The sequence below is a fragment of the Spermophilus citellus genome (genome assembly GCF_964194105.1).
Source record: "Spermophilus citellus genome assembly, chromosome: 5".
NCBI lineage: Eukaryota > Metazoa > Chordata > Mammalia > Rodentia > Sciuridae > Spermophilus > Spermophilus citellus.
Window position 1 is genome coordinate 123,955,370 of NC_138186.1, and position 26,754 is coordinate 123,982,123.

A 26,754-nucleotide genomic window follows, 5' to 3' on the forward strand; every position below is an offset into this window, starting at 1 on the left:
CAAATTTTTAAAAATGACTTTCCTGGGTAGAAATATTTTTCCATTTTGTTTGTTGATTTTCTACAATCGTTTCCTATGAATGAATCAGGAGGCCCTGTATGTATTATGGTGCACACTGTGGAGGCGGTGTAATGTCTTCCATAGTCAGACTTCCACTACCTACAAGCCACCATGCAATCCCTCAGTTTCTGGTGACTCAGTATTTTCCTATATGAAATGGTGATAATAGAAGTTTCTATTTTATAGGTTTTGTGAGCAATAAACAAGTTAATGAATATACAGGCCATTGCAAAACACCAGGCATATGATGTTTGACATTAGTGAGCCTTGACTTCTCAGTAATTTTAAAGTTCTTTGAAGGCAAGGACTGTGACAATGAATTCTTTATTCTTTTTCACAAAGTACTTGCCTTTGTTCTGGGCATGTAGCAAATGTGCAATATATAAATGCTTGATAACTGATTAGCTATTTAGTATGCATAAGAAGGCCTTAATTATAAGTCTGCATTTATCTATATTTGAATACTTTTTTCTCTGAGCCTAGGTTTGAGTCCTATTTAATACTTGGCACCAGATTTTCGTCTCATTTGGAATGTGTTACATGGTTTCGATGATACAGTTTTAATGAAAGAATTTTTATATTCCTAAGCAGTAGCCCAAATTTCAATAGCATATTCATAGTCAGGTTTTGTTGTCCTTTCCTGAACTGACTGCTGGTCTAGAAATCTGATCTCAAATTAGTGGTTATTTGCTCATGCCAAACTATATACATTACACTCAAAGGAAATAATAAGCTTCGGAAAAAGGACTGAAATTTCTGGGTAGTCTTTTAACAAAACTGCAATCTATGTTTTTGGGAAGTCTCATTCAAAGATCAAAAAACATGTAATTAGGAGATAGGCTTCAATTTCCAGAAATAATCTTTAGTGACTGTTTGATTGAAGAATGTCTATCTGAGGGATACATAATAATTTAAAATTGTAATTTGCTTAATATTGGCTCCTTTGAACAAGCAGTGATTACCAGCTTAGGTCTAAATCTCACACAGCTGTTCCCTCACATTTTGTTTATGATTCAGGCCAGTTGACCCTACTGTTAACTTCTTGAAAATTTTCATGTATTTGTGTAAGTGTGTGCACATAAGTAATGCATCTCAAATTTATAATTCCAATATTAAAAATGGGCCAACACCCATAAAGTTTAGGCAAAAAAGAGTCATTATGCAAATTATGTTTCCAAGTTAAAATTTTTAAAAAAATTATGACTTCTTGGGTATAATTTAAAAAACTATGTGATGGAGAATCTTACTTCCCTAGGAAAAGGATTGCTAAATTGCAGTTTTTACTATTCCTCAATGGAAAGCAGCATATATAGTGGTTAAGACTTGTGGTTGTAGAGTTAGGTAATTCTGGGTTAAAAGTCCCAACTTTGTCACTTTCTACTTGTGTAGAAATATAATTAATACAATCCAGTCTCAGTATTGATACCTGAAAATAAAGATACTTCGGATCCTTTCTTATGCAAATATAGTAGAGCTTGTATGAGACAATCCATCCAAAAAATTAGCCTAGGGCTTTGAAAATAATATGCTTACAAATAACGTTATTATTAATATTTTTTATACTTCAGTAAAAAATTCTATATTTTCTTAGGTTAAAAATCAAGTTTATCCATGTGAATCTGTAGATTTTCCCTATTTTTTGATACTTCCTTTTCCTTTTTCATTTTGTTAAATTTCTTATAAGAACAGTATACAGAGAGAAGATAGATTAAGTGGTTGAGACAAAAAAGATGCTGATTGCCTCTCGTATAATCATCCAGAGATAGGTGGATAATTCCAGGCAGGGGCTAGGCTTGTTCAGTCAGGTTATGAGGAGTGGCTTCCTTTCATATTTTTTGTTTGCCCATGATCTCCTAGGATGATATCTTTTCTCTTATGTGGCTGGAACTGGTTCCCCCAAACCTTGCCTATACTAACCTTTAAGGAGGAGAAAGTAGAGACCCAACAGCTTTCTTTTGAGAGTTGGCCCCCAAGTGGCATATTCCAATTTCATTCACATCTCATTGATCACAATGTAGACACATGGGAAAGTCTACCAGTAAGGAGGATGTGAAAGGGAGTGTCTCATTGTGTGGCTCTTTGCCAAGAAAAAATGCAAGGTTTCTATGACTAAAGTGAAGGAGACAGTTTGCAGTCTCTAGCACAAATAATGGTATGCAGTATGAAAACATTTTTAGACCAGGGGCCAAGATAACTGAGATTATGTCTTAGATCAGTTCAAAGTAGACATGTGACCTTGAAACCATTGTACTTCAGAGGTCTCAGCTTTCTATAGTTCTCATTGTCCTATCTCCTCACTGTGTAGGGCACTCTGTTGTCACATACATAACAATAATTAACACAGATTGGGCCCTTGCTATGTGGGTGATACTTATCTTATTTTACATGAATTATCTCATTAAATACTCTCAACTCCTCTGTGGGGTAGACACTATTATTAACTTTGATTTCTTTCTTTCTTTTTTTTTTTTTTTAAGGAAAAGACTCTATTTTTTATTGGCTTCATTTTAAATTTTAAAATCAGGTAACACTTTATTCCATAAAACAGAATCAGTTTTCCTATGAGCCAAGCAGTCATCAAAAATAATTCGATGAGTTAACATCAGAGTATTTATTTTGTTTACACAAAATAAGGACAAGGAATCTTCACTATTTTGCCAGTTGAGAATGGCTGTTCTCCCTCCAATCCAGATTTCTCTTGGAGGACCAGATGTTTCAGCTTGGTTTGATTGACTTCATGTTGATTCCCCCTCTACACCCCAGGAATATTGTCTCTGTTGAAAAACTGGCTTCACAAAGAAGATGGCAGCAGGAAAACTTCAGAATCTAAAGCTTAAAAATAAGTCTTGGGCAATGTGAGGTTATTTTCTGTCTCTGGGAGGGATCTGGTGTCTGAGGCCTGGGAACAGAGGCAAAGTCCCCAGCCGCTCATCCAGGAGATGTCACTCTCAGTAGCGTCTGGTGTCCTGACCTGTGCTCGCCCAGGATGATGGTGGGTAAGGAGCAGCAGGTCACAGCGGCCCCCTGACCCTCTGGGAGACAGCGCTCTCCCTGGGCAGACCCTGGGGCTGAGAGTCAGTGGCCAGGGCAGAATCATGTCAACGACCGTCTCCGCTTGTGGTCCCTGAGGACATGGGGTAGGGATGCAGGAGGCAGCCAGTGTCACAAGATGACCCTGTCCCCAGCCAGGCCAGGTACCTGGCTAAGTGAGGAGAAAGACGTATGCCTCCTCAGAGCCTGGCCTCCACGTCTGGTCTCACTTCCTCCCCGGCACCGCCTGGAAGGGGAGGAACTGACACCCAGGGGAAGGCCGGGAAGTGAGGCCACCGTCACATTTACGTTCAGGGTGCAACAGCTCAGTCTGCCCCCCAATAGGCCCCATACTCAGCTCCTCTTCATGGGCCATGTCCCTTCTGAGAGTCACACCCTGCCCTTTATAGGCACAAGGACCCAGAAGTTCCAGGGACACATCCATGTTTAGGCCGTCAGATCAGGAAGTTCCTCTGTGTCCATGTTTAGGCCCCCAGATCCGGAAGTTCCAAAGGTGCACGTCCATGTTTAGGCCCCAGGATCCGGAAGTTCCTCAGATGTCCATGTTTAGGCCCCCGGATCCGGAAGTTCCTTAGTTGCACATCCATGTTGAGACTCTAGGATCCGGAAGTTCCTCAGGCATTCATGTTTAGGGCCCCGATCAGGAAGTTCCTCAGGTGCACGTCCATCTTTGGGCCCTCAGATCCGGAAGTGCCTCTGGCGTCCATGTTTAGGCTGCAGCATCCAGAAGTTCCTCAGGCTCATGTCCATGTTTAAGCCCCTGGATCCAGAAGTGCTTCAGGCATCCATGTTTAGGCCCCCGGATCTGGAAGTTCCTCAGGCGCACACCCATGTTTAAGCCCCAGGATCTGGAAGTTCGTCAGGTGCATGTCCATGTTTAAGCCCCTGGATCTGGAAGTTCTCAGTCCTCCATGTTTAGACTGTAGCATCCAGAAGTTCCTCAGGTTCACATGCATGTTTAGGCCCCTGGATCCAGAAGTTCCTTTGGTGCACATCCATGTTGAGACTCTAGGATCTGGAAGTTCCTCAGGCGTCCATGTTTAGGCCCCCGGGTCTGGAAGTTCCTCAGGTGCACATCCATGTTTAGGCTCTAGGATTATTAACTTTGATTTCTAGAGAAGGAAATTGAAACATGAATAGTAAAGTAACTTGTATAGTTGAAATTCAACCTCAGAGTTCTTAACTCCACAACTCTTCAAGTATTCATGTGAAGAGTAAGAACTTATTTTACTCCTTAACTGAAATGTTATGTCAGTTTCTTATGTCTAGTGTATCAAATTACCACAGATTAGGAGTTTAAAAGCCGATTATTTATTTAAGATAATAAATATCTTACAGTCCTGCAGGTCATAGGTCTGAAATGGTTCATGTGGGGCTAAAATCAAGATTTGGCAGCACTGGTTCCTTTTGGAGGTTCCAAGAATGAGACTATTTCCTTGCCTTACCAGCTTTTAGAGATGACCTGCATTCCTTGGCTGATGCCCCAGCCAGTAATCACAACACTCCAAACTTTGTTTACATCATCGAATCTCCTCTTCTCATTTCTGCCTTCCTCTTTCACTTGTGAGGACACTGTGATTATACTAAGGATAATTCAAGGTCATTTTTGAATGTTGAAATTCTTAATTAAATCACATCTGTAAAGTTGCTTTGTCATATGAGGTAACATTCACAAGTTCCAAGGATGTAGATAAGCACATCTTGTTCTGCTTACCACAAACATTTCCTTAAGTATGTCAATAACTATTAATTAGCTAATTCTAGGGACTTCCTCAGGCATCCCTACCTTTGACCTACATGTAAATTTTGATATGGTCCAGTACATTCTCTTTCTAAACTCTCCTCACTTGTAATTTCATAATTGCAATTTGTCTGAGTTTCCTTTGTCTTTGATGACTAATTTTATCTTTTTAATTTCTTCTCTTTGTCCTAGTCCCTCTCACTGTTGATGTTTTCCAGGGACTTTTAGAATTCATTATTCTTCTCACTCTACGTTACGTGTGCTGATGTGTGTTGATATACTTGCACCTGATCTTTTAACAGAATCTGTAATCACCATGTAAACAGCACCAGCATTTGTGACTTTAAAGCTGGATTTGCTCTCAAATTTCAATGCAACATTTTAAAGATGTCTCTTTCCATGATTATTCTGATGTCTAATTTCAAGATGAAATTATGGTCTACTTTCCATATCTGGGTTTAATATTTTTGTGGATGTCCTTATTTTTGTCTTCTCAGTCATCTTGATACAAGGACTCAGTGTACCTGAAACACTTATATCTCATTTCTTCCTCAAATTGTCATTTCTATTTGCATAACATGCTGTTAATTTCTTCAATGTGCTCAATTTCCACTTCCATTTTTTCCAGTTCTTATTAACACACCAAACTATTTTGTACAATGCTGTCTTATCACTCTCCTCCAGCTCAAGTATCTTTATTTATAGAATCACCTAGTTTTTCAGAACCTCCTTCATCTATTTTCAACAATATTTCTACTGATGTGCATTTATGTACTTTTTGCTTCTGGCAACTGGGACTCCTCTCCTTTCTGGCTTATCAAGCACCTACTTATCTCTGTCCTTGCTCTCATAATTCTCTTCAAATTGGCACCTCTTTTTCATTAACTATACGTTTATCAAAATTCAATTCATTCTTTAGAATTCCATTTAGTGCTCTGCGTCTACTGGGAAGCCTTCAGGTAGTCTCTCCCTTTTGAATTGCCAGATATCTTCCCATTTTTTATCAAATTTAATATATTTTATTCAATTTCATAGTTATTTTTGAAAATGTCACTAAAGAAAAAAATTGTATTTGGTTCATCACTCAACATATTCTTAAAAGTGTGAATAGAAATATTCTTAAAAGTGTGAATCTCTAAAATGGGAAAGTTGGACAAAAGTCATGGTTTTCAGTTTGGAAAATGAGAAAAAGTATCAAAACCTTGGGTTTGTGTAATTGTTTAAAAAATACTATAAAGGACTTAAAGAAATTAAAACCTATTTTTAAAAATTAAATATTGAAAAAGGGCATATCTTTGGTTATGTTTGCTGTACATTTTAGTGAATGCCAGTGTAGGTTTGAGGCCAGCTGCTTGGGTTTGAATCTGGCCAGGCTGGGCAATAAGTTATTTAACCTCTTTGTTTTTCGTGTCTCTCCTCTCAAAAGCTGAGAAATAGCACTAGCTACTTCAGAAGGAAGCTCAGAATACATAGAAGAGTTAGCACATGATAAATTTCCAGTACATTTAGTCAATTATCAGCCAATCGTTATTTCTCAAAAAGCAAATTTAACTTTAAAATATTGAGATATTCAGGGTAGATAATCTTTAGCATTTCATATCCCTAAATCTCTATTATTTTAACACCAGTATAATTCTATCTAATCTATTCCATCATTGGATTTACATACAGAGACAGTTAATTGGTAACTATTTCATTTTTATTATGGTTTTATTAGTCATTTAGTGCTTTTAAGACTTACTCATTTTGAGTAAGTACTTAATGATTTTATCTTTTTTTATTTTGTGGCAATAAGCTTATAAAGAATAGAGAGAGGTCTTTAAAATTATTATTCAGGGAAAATTTCTATCCTTTAGTTTATACTATAACCTTATAATAGTTTATAATATAGTCTTGATCTCTAGTACTGACAACTTATGGTACTTATAACTCTTGCTTGTATGTGTGACCAAATGTATGTTTAGTACATTAAATTCACATAAAATTTGGTTAAGTAATTTTAATAAAATGCTTTGTTTTATAGTTTGCTTATATTTAAAAAGCCTATTCTTCCTCCCCTCTTTGTATGCTTTTACTTTGAGTGAAACAGTTTCATTGTTATAATTTCTTGTTTGAATCATATGTCAACCAGAGTACATAGACCACATGAAGTTAGATACTATGGAAACGAACAGAAAATTATTTGTTTAGACTTTAAAAATCTGCCAATATATTTTAGCTGAGCAATGCTCTATAAGTAGAAAACCATTTGCTAAAGATTTCCATTTTAAAATTAAGGTTGCTATAGAAAGATATTAACTTGCCACTGTTTGCATATTCATACTGTTAATTGAGAGCATTTGTTTAACCATGCTAAAATTGTTAGAACTAACTCAGATTGCAGTTAGAATGCATAATAAAACTTTTACATTCTGAGTAATTGTTGTGGTGTGAGGCAATTAATAGAGACTTGTCTATATATCTAAGTGCATTTTTAAAATTAATACACATTTGTATTGACTCTTTACCACTTAATCAAGATAAGACACAATCTCTGTAAACATTACCTAGTGATTTAAAAATTCAAAATATACTTACATAAATGTAAAATTCTGATCACTTTGACTATAATAACTTTTTTCTTTATACTTTTCTTATCTGGCATATTATCAGATTACAAATATACAAGTTTTCTTTAGTTCCTATTCCTGTTTCAATCAAAATTTGGCCAGAGTAACTTTCTGAAAAACGAGGTTCAAAAATTCCCAGGTTTTCAAATCATAAACTAACAAGGGAAATGTTCATTTGTACTTCAATTACAGAATCTATACTGGTGTTGCTAGTAAGTATAAATATGTTTTTTTTAAAAAAATTCATTGGTAAAGTCTGCTGACAACTAAAGACATGGTCCATTTTATGAATGTTTTAACAGAGATGTATTTGGAAGGGAATCTGAAGGCATAATAAAAGTCCTATAGTTGATGAATATCATAATAAATTTCAAACTCTTGCCTATAGTTGAAATAATTCATGCATATATTAGTTTTGTTATATAATTAATATACAACTGAATACATAACATTGGTTTCAGCTTTGGTCACACATTTGACTCATTTAGGGTGTGAAAAAAAATAGTCATTAACATCACAATCTCTGGGAGTAAAGTTGTAGTATCTATGATTTTTAAGAATTCCTAAAGTGATTCCAATGCTCAATCAGGTTTGTGCATCATTGGGATAAGTACTTTCTCTTTTTTTTTCTACAAGATTGACATATGTGAATATACAATACCTGAGTATATGTATACATATACACATGTACATAATTATATGCATATATCTACATGAAAATTTACATACACAGGTATAATAAAATGTTATTCTTTAATTTGGCATGTTTGAATTTTACAATGATGACATTTATTATTATAAGGCTAACTCAATGAGCTAAGTTATTAGCTCCCTGATGTATTCTTACTTAAGCCTCACAATACTCTTATGCAATGTGTATTCTCTCCATTCTATGATGAAAAAACCGAGGCATCTTGATGTCAAGTTCAATGTCATACCACCAGCGTGTGGTGTGGCCAGAATTTGAAAACGATTCCTCTGAAATCAGATTCTGAGTTGCTAATCATTTTGCTGCACTGTAATTAATAGTAAATTATAGGTTATTAATTACATGGTTATATATTTAAAATTAGATAATATTTAAGACTGCTGTGGAAACATAGATAAGGTCATCAGAGATATTTTTTACTATTTAGGTATTACTTGATATAAAAAACTAATTTACTAAAATCTATGTTTCAATATACTCTTTAAAAAGTTATGTGTATCCTACTTTAAAATATAATCTCTGACTGATGTGCAGAAACCTGATATTATTTGGAAGATTATAAGAAACCAGGAATTCTCTCTTTTAGGGAATGTAGACTGATACATTAAATCTGTTTACTCTGGGAGTTCTTTGTTCTTTGATTTCAGAAAGATCTTTAAATATTTAGGCTAAACTACCCTGACACCGGTAGATGGCAGCAACTTTCTGTTATTGAGCACTTTGCTCTTACTGTACACTCGCCTGGAGAACAGACTGAAATAAGATGTAGGACCACAATCTGTGGTGGCGGTACACAAATGGAGGTGTATTTTCCATTGGCTTTCCAAAAGCAATTTTCTATTATTGGTTTTGAAAACCTATTCCATGCCTTTTATTTGAATAGGGATTGAATTGTATTTGCCTGGATCTGAAAGAAAACGCTGAACTAAACTCAGGACATTCTCAACAAAAGTCATATTCAAGAGCATTCTGTTATTCTTTGACATTTCTGTCATACAGGCAGTTACACACTTTTTCCTAAATACAGTGACCTGCGTGATATATGTAGAATTCCAAAAGAAATGATCCAGCAAATTTACTAACAGTTCCAGTAAATTTGCTTCACAGATCTCAAATCCAATGATTGCCTTCTGCTTCTGGCATTTTCTGCCTAATATACCATGTAATATGGTTCAAATCGAAAGTTTTATTTTGTCAAATCATTCACCAGAGAGACCAGTGAAGCCCTTTGCTGTGTTTTAGACAAATTGAAGCCACTGATGGCACGGGTTGCCTTGCTCCTGAAGGCTTTATTAGAGTTGTCAAAGAAAAAAGTCATACATACTCCTATTGTCCTTTGAGTAAGTTTACTTAAATATCTTGGCTGCTTCATATTTTTATGTTAAATACGTAGAAACATTCAGATGGCTATTATTAAGATAACTTCTTGTTTTGAATACCATTCTTTGGATTGAATAATTGGTATTGATGAAAAAGGATGTTTCAATTAATACATTTTAAAAGAATTAGAACATTAGCTCTCCAGGCCCTAAACACTGGGAAATTTCCCAGCATGGTTTTACTTTAAAGAAACAGAGAGAAATTTTTATGGATCTGATCCTCCAGGGGTTGTTCTAGGAATACTATTCAGATAAGTTTTGGCATTGCTATAGCATGCAGGTTTCTGATGTCTGTTTTTATTTTATTTTTAAAAAATTTTCAGAGGACCAGAATCCAATAAATAAATATATATATATATATATATTTTTTTTTTTTGAAAACAGGACACAGTATTCAAAATTGGCACATTCAAGTAAATATTTATGTTTACTGAGGCCAAATTAGAGATGAAATGAATCCAAAGCACTTATTTGTGGAAACTCATTTCTTTACATAATTGTTCCTAAAAGGAAGATGAAAGCTAATGAGCTCCAGGTATTTACCCTACAATTAACTTTATACTGTTATGGACACAATGACCATAAAGTGAACACAATTGATATTGTTGGATGCTTTTACAATTCTGACATATAAGGACAAAAGAAACATCTGCTTTCTGTTGACTTAGTGAAGTAGTGTTTTTACAAAACATCTCTAGGGATATGATTAACACTGAAAAATCATCTTATAGTAGCATTGTAAATGGAATAATTTTGTTTTATAGAACTTCCATTTAACCATTTTTAATTGTTTTAAATAAAAGAGACTATTAGGATAGTCAGTTTCTCTGTTTTATAAAAGTGTTTAATAAACCAGAGAAAGATACCTTCACTTTATTTCTACCAGCATTGTGGTCAGTAACAGAGCTGAAAATAATGAGTATCCATGATCCAAAGGAATTGGGTTTAGTAACAACAATCAAACGTTCTATGGGCCATTTCTTAGAGCCACAAGATATAATTCTCAATTTTAATAGCACATAGGAAACTTGAATTCCATTAACTAATTCTTTCATTCAATAAATAGTCCAGTGCCTATTTCATGTAAACAATGTACTAAGGAACAAGAGACATATGGTTTCCATGCCCAAGGAATATATAGTTTTTCAGGGGACAGACAGCTTAAACAACTAATTTCAAATTTTAAAGAGTTATAAACTACTAACTGCAAAATATTTTTAAAATGTATAACCATCCTATTTAAACTAAAGAAATATGAAAGTCATGAAAACATTCAGTTGAAGAGTCTAGGACAATTTTAGAGTTAAAAGAAAAATTCCTTAATGTTTATTTTAAAATCTTTAAAATAAAATAAGATTTTTATGTATACATAGTTTACCTATTTGCACAGATAAATAGAAGCTCTACTTTTATGAAGTGTGACTATAAAATAAGTTGAAGAGCAGAATATACATGAATTAGAAAAAAGAAGTAGGCAAGTTATATTATGGCACATCTATTACAAATCTCATACACATGTAAGATGGACATATATAGATGGAGAAAATACATTTTTTATAGAAATTTAGTTCACTGTCATTTAAATAAACTAAAAATTGCTTTTTGTGTTATTTTGTACTATGATTCACTGCATGGAGATAAATGAGTGGATTAAGTTTTCCTGAAAATGAATATACTAAAAATTGAGACTATTTCCTAGGAACATGCACGTTGAATTTGGATGAACAAAAATCTGTAGAAAAACAGTTTAGGAAAATATATGACTCTCAGTCCTGTGTATAGGTTTGTTCATGCCTATGAAAATTAGATCAGGTTTGTAAAATAAACACTTCATCTCAGAGCATGAGAGAGACAAAAAGCCATTCACACATTATAGATTAAATTCTAGTAATTTTTAAAATAAAGAATTGGTTAACAGTGGTAGAATTTGATTTTAATAATGGAACAGTTTTTTTTAAGCTTAACAGTTGCTAGAAGTTTTTGTAAGCACCAAAAAGATAGAAGGCATGCTTGAGAGAATGACTGTCAGCAACAAATTTAGTACAAAATAAGCACACAGTAAATAGAGAAACACAATAAAATGTCAGAAAAACCAAAATGACAAAATTTAATCTTTGAAGATGCAGATAAACAAATTGTCCTTTTGAAACCAGAAAGCTTTCTTTCACTTTTGGGATGTATTCAAACATGCTCTAACTATTGTACATTTTTCTGATTTCATCTACTCAGTCCTTGACATACTCCTACATCTTGTCGTCAGAATTAACAAATGTTTACTTTTCTTATCAATTTTATCAAGGCTTCTTTGATGATATGCATTTTTTATTCAAATTTTTTTTTTTTGTTTTTAGAAGGTTCAATTCTCTATAACTTGTTCTGTATATATTAGCCTAGGTAAATGGATTTTAAAACTATTCAGTTCTAAGCTGAACATGAATTTTAAAATATCCTATCAATTTGCCTTTCTGCAGAAGTTATTCTACTAGAGTTGGTTCTCCATGTGTGTGTTATCTATCTGTGAGTTCCACATCTGTAGACTCAACCACCTTTAGATCAAAATGTTTGAAAAGAAATGTTCTATACAGAAATATTGCAGATTTTTGGGTCATTATTTCCTCGATAACAAAGAATAACAACTATTATATAGTATTTATATCATATTTAGTATTATAATAATCTAGATATGATTTAGAGTGTATGATAAGTTGTGTGTAATTTATATGCAAATATCCACTTTACATAAGCTACTTGACCATCTGAAAATATTGGTATCTGCAGGAAGTCCTGGAACCATCTCCATGGGGTACTGAGGACAACTATAGAATAATGTACTGTGTATTTTCAAAAGCTAGAAGAAAGGATTTTAAATGTTTTCATGTTATTTAACAAATGAAATGGTAAATATGTTCAACCTGATTTAAACATTACACTATGTATACCTGTACTGAAACATCACGCGGCAGCTCATTAATATGTACACTTTTAAAGTTTTTATATATTAGTTAAAATACATTTAGTAAGCAATTTGCACTTATAAAAATTCTGGGAGACACACACTAAAAGGAAATTCTTAATTTTATTTTGTGTTTAGTTCACAGAAAGCTTTTCAAAAATAATCTGCAAATAAATTATTTGCTATGTTTCTGTTGTATAATGTATGTTTGCTCAAAACAGCCAAATTTGAGAATATTTTGTGCATATTAATAATGATGGATATGTTTTTCCTTCATATTTAGCTCTTGTTTGTTATATTGAAACATAGTGCTACTGGTCGTGTTTAATGAACTAAACTTATTTGTTGTAATGAAAAAATAATCAAGGAAAGATTTAGTGAATCTTTGAACCTACAAAACACTATTATTAGGATTATGCAAAGGGTAGTGACCATCTGTTTTCTATCTGCATTCAAGCCAGAACATGAGGAAATAAACAGCAATATGAGCTGGTTAGGTTAGAATAATTGAAATATTTCCTGACAGCATTGTTAAACACTGAAATGAATCAGGAAGAACAGTTGTGAAATCTTCTTATATTCTTTTATTCCCTTAATAAATAGCAAAATAAATCTTTGGCATGTGTTAGTTTCACCTACAAACTGATAGATCAAGCTTAATTGTTTCTACCTGTGATTTTATGAAGATGTTCTTTCAAACATTAATGTAAGAGCAGGCATCATGAAAAACTAACAGTAATCAAATAATAGCCAAGATTTACTGAGTTTTCATTGTGTAGTCAGCTCTGTGCAAAGAAATCTACAAACAGTTTTCTATTTGAATATGGCAATGAATTGGGTAGGTCAGTGTATATGGGTTTTGTGGACAGATTCTGTGGACAGATGATGTTTGCTACACACCCATTGCTAGCTGCATATTTATCTGTTTCTTTAAACTTACCAGAAATGTTTCTAGAAGAAGCATCCCTTCAGTAACACTTCTAAGTTTTGCAGCATGGAAAGTGACTTGGACAGGTCTCTTTGGGTATGTAAATAGAAAATAGAAGACCAGACTCCTAGGGACCTTGTCATTTCTAATGGTCCATGCTATCCATGATTATGGAAGCTCTGAGATTCAGACCTTGCCTTGAAAAATTCAGTGAGCTGAAGATTATAGCATTTTCTTCCAAAAGGCATAATGCACTTCTGCAAAAGTATGATCCTGAGTATCTGTCAATAGTATTCTGGAAAAGAAACCTATGGTTTTAATAGTGTAGACCTTATACTTATCTCCTTCCCATGACCATTTCTTCTTTTTCTGAAATGAACCCTTCACTTGAGGTTTTTGTAATAGATAAATCCTAGGCCTTTGTGGCATTTTTTTTTTAAATTGTAAACTTTAGCAGCAGGAATTGGTCTTGATTTCACAACCCTGTAGACTTGCCCAGAGGTTTTACTGATGGGAGATGCAATAAGTTCAATTGAAAGGAATAATAATGGTAAAAACATATAAGCTGGCAGAAAAGTTTGCTAGAATCCTGAGTTGATGAAAATAAAGGACATTTTCCTCTTTGATAAGCCTTTCTAAATGAACTCCTTTTCCTTAGCTGTGCTTGTATGACTGTTACTGTTTCTGTGAGTTCTAGAAGTCCCCCAAGGACAAGCGCACTGAACAAGAAGTCCAGAACTCTGAGTTCTAATTCAGGCTTGCCATTTGGTTACCAAAATTAAATTGACACAGACCTTTAAATTGAAACACATTTTCTTTGTGGTTTTGAAGTTGTTTCAAACAATTCTTTTGTTGTTGTTTTCTTTTTAAAAGAGCAGCATCAAAAAAAAAAAAAACAAACAAAAAAACCAAAAACAATATTTAAAGCCAGATATTTCCATGGCTTAGGTAGCTCATAGACTGTAAGTAAAGGCGTTTGGAAAAAAAATGAATAAATAACTTTCATTTATTATTGTCTTCTTGGCTTTGTTTGAACTTTTTTTTCTCTTTTTTTTTAGAAGAATTGCTACTAGAATTTCGTCATTCCTATCTACGTGGACAAGTGGCCTTAAATCCTTTTTGGCTTAATAAGCAGGCAGTACAACAGAGCAGATGTTTGGCCTCTGTAGTTAGGTAGTCCTGACTTAGTAGTGTGAACAGACTTTGTTTTATATAATCAAGAGATGGAGCAGATTCTACGGCATGCTTCTTTTACAATAACAGGATATGATGTAGAATATTCGATAGGTAAGTGATGAGGTGTCCCTGTAAGTCTGATCATGTTGATGAATTCTCTAAAAGTCAGGTTACCTAGTCACATATGGACAATATTTACTGATTCATCCTTTTGCTTATGAACCAAACCTGAAGTTACTGCTTCTCCAGAGCTGTCAGGAATATGTAGATCCTTCTTCAAAAGTAACAACCAAATTAATAATTCATAATGTAGGTAATATGGCAGAAAATTTTATACTTTAATAAAATCTTCAATATTTTGATTAAATGAAGATGAAATGAAACTATAATTAGCTGCATTTTATTTTGCTTAATTATCTTTACGATTAATAATTTCTTTGTATTTTCAAAATTGATTTTACTAAGCTTTTAACTTTGGAATAAATTTATTTTGCAGAAAAGTAACAAAAGTAGTATAGAGAACCATCATATGTTTATTATTTAGTTTCCCCTATTCTTAATATTTTATTTTAATCATGCTGTATTTGTCACAACTAAGAAACCAACATTAATACATTAAAAAACTCCATTAACTAAACTCAAGATTTTTTTTCACATTTAACTAGTTTTCCTATGAATGCCTTTCTTCTATTCCAGAATTTACACTTGAATAGAAATTGCACTTCATTATATCTCCTGATTATCTTTAGGTCTGTGAAATATTTCCTTATTTTTCATGAGCTTCATAGTTTTGAGTGACATGATCAGGGATTTTGGAGAATGTCCCTCAATTTAGGGCTTTCTGATATTTTCTCATGATTAGACAGGGATTAAAGGCTTTTGGGTGAAAAGACCACAGAGGTGAAATGACAATCTATGTTACATCAGGCAAAACACACTATAAGTATGAGATCAATATTGTTACAGAACAAAATATCAACAATTTTAGTTTCAAAGATCTAATTGTTTTTTAGTAGTGATTCATCAATGGAATAACATCCAGTGTACAAAACAGAAAGGAGTTCCAATGAGCGAGAAAGAGTGGGTTAATTTTACCTACAGGAGAAAGCAGAAAGGATCATCAAATAGTGAATTGGTTGTTTCAAGATTATTTTCCTTTTAGGGATGTCAATGAAATCTTGTCTTAATGGGGTTTGGTTATCATCTCTCTTTTGATTCTAAGAAAGTTAAATCTCTCTCATTTCTTGAAAAATCAGATTTCGCAGATTAACAGTTTAGGTTTCAGTTTTGTGGTGTGGAAGATTAGTTTGAGTGACTGCATTTTGAGTCTGCTGTTTCTTTTTTCTTTGTCACTATTGACACTGTCATTGACCACAAGGCTGAAGTAATATAGTGTCTTTCAGATTTCTCTACTGTAAAGTTACTTTTCATCCCTTTTCATATTCGAAGCAAGAAAGTTCATTAAGTCCATCTCAAACTTCAAGTGAGACAAGTCAGGATTGGTAACCTATATGCTTTTAACATGCAGGCATTTTTAACTACCTCTATGTGTGTGTATGTATGTGCACACGTGTGCACAGAGACATGATTTTACTTTTTCTAACTATTCTTATAAGCAATAAGCACACATTCATAAGAATAAATATTCACAGGTATTTGGATGCATTTTTCTCTAGGAAGAGCACATAACTGACTTCAAAATACTCTTGATTTTTGCATTTTATTTTCTCTTAAAAATGGGACATTGAGACTTTCGAATTCAATAAAATTTGAGTCTGCCTGAGAACACTGACAAGTGAGTAGGAACTCAAATTGGGATTTGGCAAGTTTTCTTAGTAGAAATCAAAGAGTTATATCACCTTCATTTATTCCTTCAAAAGCTATTATATTCTTTATGTACTAAGCATTGGGAATACATGATGCTCAGAATGGTATAAGTACAGTCCCTCATGTCACAAAACTTACAGAATAGCAAGAAATAAAGATAATAAATCATTTCAACTGTTAAGAATATTATGAAAGGTGAGGTGCAAGGTACAATGAGAATGGATGAGGACAGTGGTCATGGAAAGACTCTGGGGAGGCAGAGTTAAAGCTGACTTTGTGGGATGAGTGGAAGTGAGTCAATAGGTGTTGCAGGGATTCTAGAAATGGGGTGAAAGTGTTGATAATAATTTAGATCAGTATTTCAAAGTCCTATAGGAAAAAGAACATAGTGAATATGGGGAGCAGAAAGATCAGAAAAACAAGAGAAATCGATGATGGAATGTAGGCAGAGCTTGACACTCTTAGGCTTCATTATGTATTCAGGTTTACTCTTACCTTATCCTAAGGAAAATGAAAAGCTAGGGAAATGCCTTCACAGAGAGCATACACAACGTGACACAACTCTTATCTTAAATTCACTTTCAGAGTGAAAAGTGGATGTAATTAGAAGAAAGGGGTTCAGTTATAAAAATACTGCAAAGTATGAGTGAACAATCCTGGTCATTTGGATGAGGATGGTAGCAGTGGTGGGGAGAGAAATGGGGTTGAGAGAAGTGGGAGGCAGCACCATCAGTATTAAACCATGGCTTAGACATCTATTTCCCTCAAAATATCTCTCCTTGTCCATGGTATAATAAAAATCTAAAGAATCAAAAGGTATTACTAGGTTTTAGGGAAAGAAGACATTTTAAGAACAGGTTTCTGAACACCTTAGAGCAAGCAGGTAAATAATTCACACTTTTCGAAACAAGTCCTGGACATGATAGAGATGGCTCCAAATAAACCCAAGTAACCTTAGAGGCATTATCAAATATAATACCTGACTGTCTTTTTGAATGATACAGAGTGCCAGTTTTATTGCTTGATCTCTGTCTGAAAATTATGCTTCCCTGACTCTTAAGAGTTTAAATCCTCTGGACAAACTTGATGTCATAGGTTTCAAACAAGTATTATACAATGGGTAAGACCTCAGAAAATCCTAAAATTCAGTTCAGTGGAGTGTACAAGAAGGCATATATTTCACAGTGAATTTTTGAAGGGTATTTTGACTTGTAAAATTGCCCAACTATACGGAATAATTTGCAGAATTTGCAAACAATAGCATCATGCCTATTGTGATGTCTAAAATTAGGCTTTCTGGAACTCTTTCAGCACCTTTTGCCTGAATTTGATCTGGGTATAAGTCATCTATTGATGGAAACTGTCCTCTACTTCAAGGATTAGACAGTGCCCCTTCTTGGTGATGCTGTGTCTATCTACAGGAATGGCCTGCTGAATACTAGCATTACTAGCATTTTCATAAAAATAAGCTTTAGCAAAAAGAATGGGCAAGGATACAAATCTCATTAAAAAGCCAATGAAAATCAAGGCTACAGACCGAAAATGACTAAAGCATTACACTAAAATTAAACGGAATGAATTTTGCTTTTCTTCCATTTTCCTGGGGATCTATGTCCCATAGCTACAGGATATGTTCTCAGCTTAGTAATTTGAAAAGCTGTGACAGAAATGAAGAGACTGCCTCTGAGGGGTCAAAATGTTTTTAGGATATAGGGACAGAACACTAAAATATTATGGACTAAATAAAAATTTTGCAAAAGCAGAAGAAATCTAAAAAGTGATTTGCAATATCATTCTATAGTATAGAACTTGAGATTTTACAGACCATTAATTCTAAATATTTAATCTTAGAAATATCTTTCACTTAATCCTGCTTTCTCACAAAATCAGTAAACCTGTAAAAGATCACAAAGTTGTTTATTTTTTGCAGGTATGTGGTGTAATGAAGTGCAGGCAGACAACTGAGCTCTTAGATTAGGCCCATGCAAATCCTATGACAATACTTTATATTTTGGGGGGGAAGGCACGGTAAGCTAAAGTTTTTTTGTCTTTACAATTCTACTTGAGTTATTCTTATAACTAGTGATGAATGGGCAATAGCTAGAACTGACTTACATAAAGGCTCATGCCACAGTTTTTACAAACACCAGAATGCAGTTTACTTAAAATACTGGCCTTTTCCTGACTCCTATTGCCTCCAGCCCCACTAACATATTTAATTTTCTAGCATGTATTATGTCCCATAATAACTTTATAATTAATGTGTTAATGTGTTGTAACATCTATGTATATTTGTAAAAATATGTTCTTTAAAGTTGTTGCACAATAAATTTCTACCCATTAGTGGTGGCTAATTAATGTAATTATCTGTTATCACCTGTTACAAATCTCATCATAGTGACGAGGAAAAAAAGTAAATTTTGGTTTGGCAGAGAATAAGAACAGTAGAAACTAGTTAGTGTGATCTTACAATAAGAATGCTGATCTAGGCAGTGAGAGAACAGAATGCCAGTTCTTGTAGGACAAAGTTCTAATGAATTGTTGCTTGGGCAATAATAACAAAGTGTGTAATTATAGTAGAGAGATTTAAAAGCACAGTCTTTAGATTCTGACATATTGGGTGACCTTGGGAAACTCATTTACTTTCTGTAAACCTTCATCTCCTTCCCTACATCTCAATCATTGTAATAATACCTATATCATTCATTTTGATGTGCATAAAATGTTATTTTAAAATTGTTAGTATCATTCTTATTTGGAAATTTGAGATATTTCTATTTTATGGAAGGGACTAGCAAAAACACGGATTGTCAAAGAGGCTTTTATGTGTATGAAGAATCCACTGGTGAGAGTATAACTGTGGATGAAACCAGACAGGGTCCACTTAGGTCATTCAAGGGTAGGATCTAAGGCTTTTAGTAGGTATTAAAGGTAGGATAGAGATTTCAGTACATGTTTCTTTTAAAAGCATCATTTATGTGTTGTGTTCCCAGGAAACATTACAAAGTGCTGATACAATGATGGCACCTGCCATGGTTTCCAGTTACCTTAGAGAACTAAGGTCCATCATTCAGTTTTATGTGTAGGTGAAATCCAGTTTTGCTTGGGGTAGCAGAAATAAAAAAGGATTTGATTCAGAAGATTTGGTTTTAAATCCTTATTCTCAGATACTTGATAGATTTATTATCTTGGGAAAATCACCTCAGCTTTTTTAGCTATAAAGCTGGAATAATACCTATCTCATAGCATTGTTATGAGGTGAGAATGCTATAAGATATGGAAATATCCTTTGCAAGATAGCAGACAATAAGAAATTTAGCTTTAAAAATAGTTTTATAGGCAGCTGACTGCACTGAGGGAGTCAATGATGTAGAAAACATTGTAATCTTGCCAGTCCTTGGCAAATTTGAGATATGTTATATATCTCAATTCTTTAAATATCCTTCTGAGACCTAGCCACCTTACAGGTCCAATTCCCTATATATTAATTCAGGTGAATTCAGTTGTAATAATAGAAACCTAACAAACTTATTTAAACAATATACAAAATTGTTTTGTTCACATAACTGAAAAGCCAATGACAGATGAAGTTTGTGCCAGTGGACTATTAAATGCCTCAGTTTTTTCCCATTTCTTAGCTCTGCATTCTGTGGTGTTACCATTATCTGTAAGATTACTAAATGCATGCCAGTTCATGTTCTTGTTCATATCTAATATGAAAAAGAGTCTACATTCCATATTCTGACTATAACTCCTGAGTCTTTCTGATTTTGTCATTTGATCCTCTTTGTGACAATCTTATGATCAAAAGATAGCAATGCATTGAACAGACTGATCTTATGTCCTGCATTCCATTCTTGATTATGAAGGTGGCATCAGCTTCATCAGAGTCACATGAATCTGTAAATTTAAATCAGAAACTATTTAAGTAGGGGAAGAGAAGAGGGTAGGTAAAGGATTACAAAATGTCTACTACATGTTAGCTAAACAAAAACAGAGAGAATGGTTTTCTGAAGGATAGAATCCTGGGATTATTTAGAAGTACCTTGGCTTGGAGTTGTTGTTGGCTGGTGAGATAGGTCTTAGCTGGTGGCGTGATTCCACTTATGAACATCTCATGTATTCATGGGATACCAGCATAACTAGTCGTAGAGAATTCCAGCCCATGTGTCAATTTTAGGGTTGGATTCTGGCCCAGTGACTTGCTAGCTGTATAACTTGAGTAAATTACCTTTTCTCTGCACTTTGATTTCCTCATGTGTAAAATGGTGGTAGTAGTAAAAGTAGCTCCAAGTCTATTTTGAGTAATAAATGAAATAATTTTAAAAAAGTGTCTAGTATAGTTTCTGAGACACATAGAAGGAGAGACTTAGTAGATTTTAATTCTCACCAGAATTATTTTCAGGCACTTTTTACAGAAATCCCTGAATAGCCTCTAAGCCCAGATAATGTATATGATAGTTTATGAATATGTTTAGCATAATATTCAGAAAGTGAGCCTCTCTTTCCCTTTTTCTATCATTAATTTGATTCTTAGAGACAGAATCATGCCTATTTTAGGTTTGGATTCTGGCTCCAAAAATAGTATCAGACACAATTCAGTATTATCTACATTTAAAAACACAAAGGATTTAAAATGTCCCATATTGTGAACTGTTCTTGGAAACTATGAAATTTCATCATACTTAGGGTGATGATGTTTATTTAAACCAAATGCCTTTTGGAAAGAAGAGGCATTTGAAAATTAGCATTTCAGTTAAACTATCTAATAATATTGAAAGTCTTGGGGCTGGAGATGTGGCTCAGCGGTAGCGTGCTCACCTGGCATGCGTGCGGCCCGGGTTTGATCCTCAGCACCACATACAAACAAAAATGTTGTGTCCGCCAATAACTAAAAAATAAAATATTAAAATTAAAAAAAAAAGAAAGTCTTTACATAAATTAGAAAGATTTGGAGTAAAATTGCTTAGGGACCTAATAAAGGCAAATAATTCTTAAAAATATGTTAAATATTTTCCTTCTTTTTTCTTCTGTATTATCAGTGAAAACTCTCCCCAAACTAAGAATTTTGATTTGTTATTTTATTCATTTAAAATATTGTTATATAGATTCATATATCCACACTGATATTATAGCAGATGTATTGGCTCTTAATTTGAGTTCATCTAAAATAAGAAATTGAGCCAACCAAATCACATTGATATGGCTATAGTTAAGTATATCTACGCTTTTAAAGTAATAAAACTGATTAACTTTCATCCTGCTGATGAACAACTAATGTGTTAGTTTGAAGTAAATGCATAATATCAGATTTTTGGTTTTATGAACCTTTGGCATTATTTCTTTCTTATGTCTTTATTTTTCTCTGAGTTAAGCAGAATTTATGCATCTTTTGCCCAAAGTCTTTACAAACATATTTAAAATAATAAACCTGATTAATTGCAATGCCCTATGCTTACTGATCTCAGAGATAAGAAGGTAATATAATTATCATTCTCACTCCATATTAATATTTGTATTATATTTGGTGTCTTAATGGATAATTAAACATGCCAAATATTAGCATAATGTGCTAGTTAATTAAATTGGAACTGACATTGTTCCAAATTGGCATCAGAAACAGTTCAGTAATATCTATATTTAAAAACATTAAAGATTTAAAATAACTTCAAAGAAGAAAAAGGAAAATAAGATTGAGGAAGAAAAGCTGGCCTCTGGAATGATTGATACGGGCTTTCTAAAAGGGTCTCATAAATATGTCCCCAAGTTTTAGGAGTCAAAAAAAGAGGAAAATATAACCAGGTTCAACAGTCGAAAAGGTTATAAGCTAAAAACAAAGCTACTGGTCACACACACACACACACACACAAAATGCAATATTTTTTCTATACTAAATGCAGAGAAATCCATTTCTCAGAAATATGCATAGTATGACCTCCTCTCTATTTCCATGAGATAAATAATGTTATCATCTAATAATATCAGATAACATTATTTTTCCTTCCCAAGTTAGTGGTTCTAACACTTAAAAATTGACACTTAATTTTTAAGGTATTCATACAAGTAGCTTGCTTAGGTACTATTTACCTAGTGGTTGATGCATTAATTGTGCTTTTCCAATATCTTTCATAAAAATATATGCAGACTTGGCCTCTGGACCTTGCATTTATGATTGAAATAGACTGTCTTTTTATGTGTGTACTTCAGAGTTGAATTTATAAAGCAAATCTACTGTTGTAAATGTGAGTATAGTGTAAAATGGATCTTTGATGTGTGCACTAAAGCAGGACTAAGTAGTTTTTGAAAATCCTATGTAGCACAAATTGAATTGAAGAACAGGGTGTCATTGGTAAATTTGAAATCCACATGAATGTTGAACATTAGGGTCTCCAAATTCTCTGATAAATATCATTTTTGTCCTCTGGGATTGGAACTAATTGAAAAGAGTTTGCATGGATTTTTTAAAAGTGTGAATTTGAGAATACACCATTACCTGTGGGCACAATCTATGATCTCTCCCTGGCTTAGAGACGGTCATGGTAGAGGTCAGTAGTTCAGGTTCTGAGAAGAGGGTGATGCAAAAAGTAGAACTCCAAAGAAATGAGACTACATTTAATAGAAAATGATTTCACTTAATAGAAAATTAAAGCTAACAGGGGCTCTAACAAGTAGATATTTATTTTGTCTTACATAATAGAAATCAGGGAATTGGGTTGAACCAGGACCAATAGTGCAATGGACATTAAGATGCTGAGCTCCCTCATTAAACTAGCTGCAGGAACCTAAAAAACGGCTTCTTGTTATGAGTCTCAGTTTTCTCATAAATAAAATTGGTTCAGGGGCACTTGCATTATAAAGGTGATATTGAAATTAAATAAGATAACTTATATAAGGCAACTATCAGATTTGGCTCAGTGTATATTATTCAACTTTCAGAATCCTAGAAAAAAAAAAGAAAGAAAATAAGCAGGCTCAAGATTTAAAATACAAAACCTTCCAGTGGTGTAACTACAGTGACAGAAAACAGAGCAACTGTTGCCCGGGAAAAGAAATGTGATGTGATCAACTATACAGGGGCACAAGGGAACTTTGGGGAATGATAGAACTGTTACATACGTTGATATTTATGATAACAAAACTGTCGAAATTCACAGAACCGTATACTTAAGATGTGAATTCACTGTATATAAGTAACTGTTTAGTCTAAAAAGTGGGAAAACATAAACTAGAACTATAAAATGAGAAGCCCAAGATTTCACTCATTAGCAGGCATATGCTAATGCATACATAAATCACACAGAGAGATACAGATGAGTAGTTATATATTTTATTCTTTGATGTAATGATAAACAGAATTCACTTGGAAAATCAAATTGAGATTTTCCAAGCTAAAGAAACCTCATAAATTGTACAGACTAACTTCACCAAAAGCTAAGAAACTTGAGTTCTGTCAAGGTGAGGTGAGGACCCAAAGCTATTTCTTTGGTTGCAGGGTGCTATTTGAATCATTTCCCAACTTGATGTCCTGTTCTTTATGTCACATCATAAATATCTTTCTAATAAAAATGTTGCTTTTTAAACAATGGAAAAATACTAACATTAGCATCTTAATTACTGGGCTCAGAAATAGGGTATTAATATATTTAGCACTATTCTAAAATATAAGCTAAATGGATATTAGAAATTTGAAGTTGATATTGATGCTCTTACAGTCACATGTGCACCTACGAGCAGCTATGTCAGTTTAACTCTGGTGTGGTTGGGTGCCTACATTTTATTAATAAATTTCTGTATTTTAGGCATAAAAATTCTGGACCAGATGTCAGAAGACCAGCATCTCATCTGAGCTTCACCACCAGTCAGCTCTCTCTGATCTTCTGTAAATCTTACATTCTTGAGCTAATTCTCTCATCTGCTTTGGACTATATCAATGCTTTTCAAACATTTATTAAGAGGCCCCTTTTAAAAATGAAATCTCAGACTGAAACTTAACATATTAAAAGATGTAAGAAAAGCTTCTACCCTTGAAGCAGGATGAGGAGACTTGCTCTTCCCATTCAAGCTCCGCCCTCCATCCCACTGCCGGCAATACCCTAAGCTACTTCTGCGGAGTTGTAGAGCACCAGAAGCACAATTTCATAACTGCTCTATCAGATCATCTTTAAAATTCATCTCCCTTTGAAAATACTCTAATTTGTGAGACCAAAGATGAAAGTCATTTTTCCCAGATCTAAGGATTAGAAATCATAGATATAATGTTAAACATTGTTGATGCAGTTGGACATTATTTTCATATATATTTTATTGATTGACTGACATTTATTAATTTTATATGTTAATGTGGTTCAGTATGATGTTTCAATACATGTATTTAGTAATGCACACTGATCACATCAGGGTAATTAGCATTCCTTCTCCTCATCACTTCTTTATGTTTGAACCATGAAGCTCCTTTCTTCTAGATCTTCATAAAATAAATGTATTAGGTTGTTGTGAACTATAGTCATTCCTTGGGCTATGGGACACCAGAATTTTTATCTATGTCTTTTGGTGCCTGTTATCCAACCTCCCTTTATTGACCCTCCCTCTCAAATTGCCCATTATTTTATTGAAACTTTAATTTTTATCTTTTTTTTTTAAATAAGGGAATTAAAGACTAAAAGAGAAGAATGATCTTCTTGTTTGTAATTAATCCAGGTTGTAGAATATTATCAACAAAGCTTACATCAGTGATGGAAACATATATAACTGAGTTACAGCACCTCGGGTAACACCTGCAAACACGTTGTCACAGTAGGTATTGTATGCTGAGCATTATTCTAATGGGAGAACTTCAGAAGATCTATAAAATGTCAAGAAATCTGGTAAATATTAGTAAAATAATACTTTCATTGCTTGATTGTCCTTGGTCAGACATGCAGAGAACAGATAATAAACAGACACACAAATGCATGTTCTGTGGTGATAATCAAACAGGCAGAAATAAGATTCAGTGCAAGAAAGCATGAAAAAAGCTTCAAACAACTCCAATGAGGTCATGAAATGATGAAAAACAAATGCCATGGAGCCCAAGGACAGCAGCCTAAATACTGCGAATTTGTTTAGGCCTGGTGGCTCAAGACACACATCACAAAGCAGCTTTTCTTTGTTCAGAAAGAGAAGAAACACTAGTCCCATCATATTCTTTTGCCACATACCTTGGTAAGGCTCTCACCAGCAGCATTTCAACACATTAAAAAATGTTTGGAATGAGGTGCAGGAAGTTCTTTTTTTTTTAATTATTTGTTCATTTTATTTTCACATGAACAAAGTCCCAATTTGAATAATTGTATTTTTGAGATACAGGCATGATGTTATGACAAAGACACCAAAACATAGTGGCTCAAATGGAATAGATACCCAGTATAACACACCTGGGGGAGATGGCTGAGTCCTTCAATACCCCAGTTTCTAAATCTATTGTTACTCAGCTATTCCCTAGATGAACTTCAAAGGCCAGGAGGACATTGGCTCACAGCCATCTTTCCTTCTAGGCTGTGATATATGGGAAAATGAAGGTATTCTTTTCTTTTCTTTTTTCTTTTCAAGTGGGAAGGTTGAACTGACGCATGTTGCTCCTACTCAAATATTGTTAGCAAGGAACCCATCACATGACCACACAGCATTGCTAGAAATGATGGGAAATGTGACTCTGGTTGGCTACATCTGGAGGACAAGAATGTTCCTTAAAGAAAGAAAGAAAGAGAGAAAGGAAAGTAGGGGGCGAAAATCTCTGCTTCAGCACATATACCCATTTCTGAAATGAAGTTTCAATTTTTAATGCAGAATATGCTTTTATGATAGACTGGGCTAAAGGCAAAAGAAAGAGGACATTTGTGAGAGGGAGTTAGGTAACTTGCCCTGTAGCATGAGCATCACAAGTGGAAGGTAATACAGTTCTGTTGCTGATGTCATCTGGGTTTGGAGTGTTTTTGAGTCCCCTTCAGGATGCAGTATCCATTTCCACTAGAAGAGTAGAGTAGAGCTGGATAAATATCTGCAGAATCTCACAAGGAAATAAGTTTAATCTTATTTTCTTCAGATTTCTGTGACAAGATGATAATTATGCAAACATATGTTATCTTTAACACTCTCTACTGTGTTCAGACTCCCACACATTAAACTCCAGTCCTTTTTGAGAAGATGACAGGGAATAAATCCAATTTTTTTGGCAGAACTCTGTGTTATCAACATTTGCTCATGGGGATACCCCCAGCACTACTTACTTTGGATCAGAAGGCTAGAAGCTATATACCAAATTTGGCACTAACATGGGTGCTCC

The 26,754-nt window shown here is 34.0% G+C and overlaps 2 long non-coding RNA genes across 2 annotated transcripts; one reads left to right on the forward strand and one right to left on the reverse strand.

Moving 5' to 3' along the window:
* The first annotated feature begins 1,687 nt into the window (after nucleotides 1-1,687).
* LOC308650307 lies at nucleotides 1,688-3,966 on the forward strand. The gene is made up of 2 exons (XR_014022316.1): nucleotides 1,688-3,565; nucleotides 3,648-3,966. It is a non-coding gene; the product is annotated as an uncharacterized lncRNA (long non-coding RNA).
* On the reverse strand, nucleotides 2,657-26,664 carry LOC308650306. Its single transcript, XR_014022315.1, has 5 exons — nucleotides 26,333-26,664; nucleotides 25,196-25,275; nucleotides 22,927-23,039; nucleotides 20,266-20,333; nucleotides 2,657-4,214 (listed from the first exon to the last, which is right to left on the reverse strand). It is a non-coding gene; the product is annotated as an uncharacterized lncRNA (long non-coding RNA).
* Between the last annotated feature and the right edge of the window lie 90 nt (nucleotides 26,665-26,754).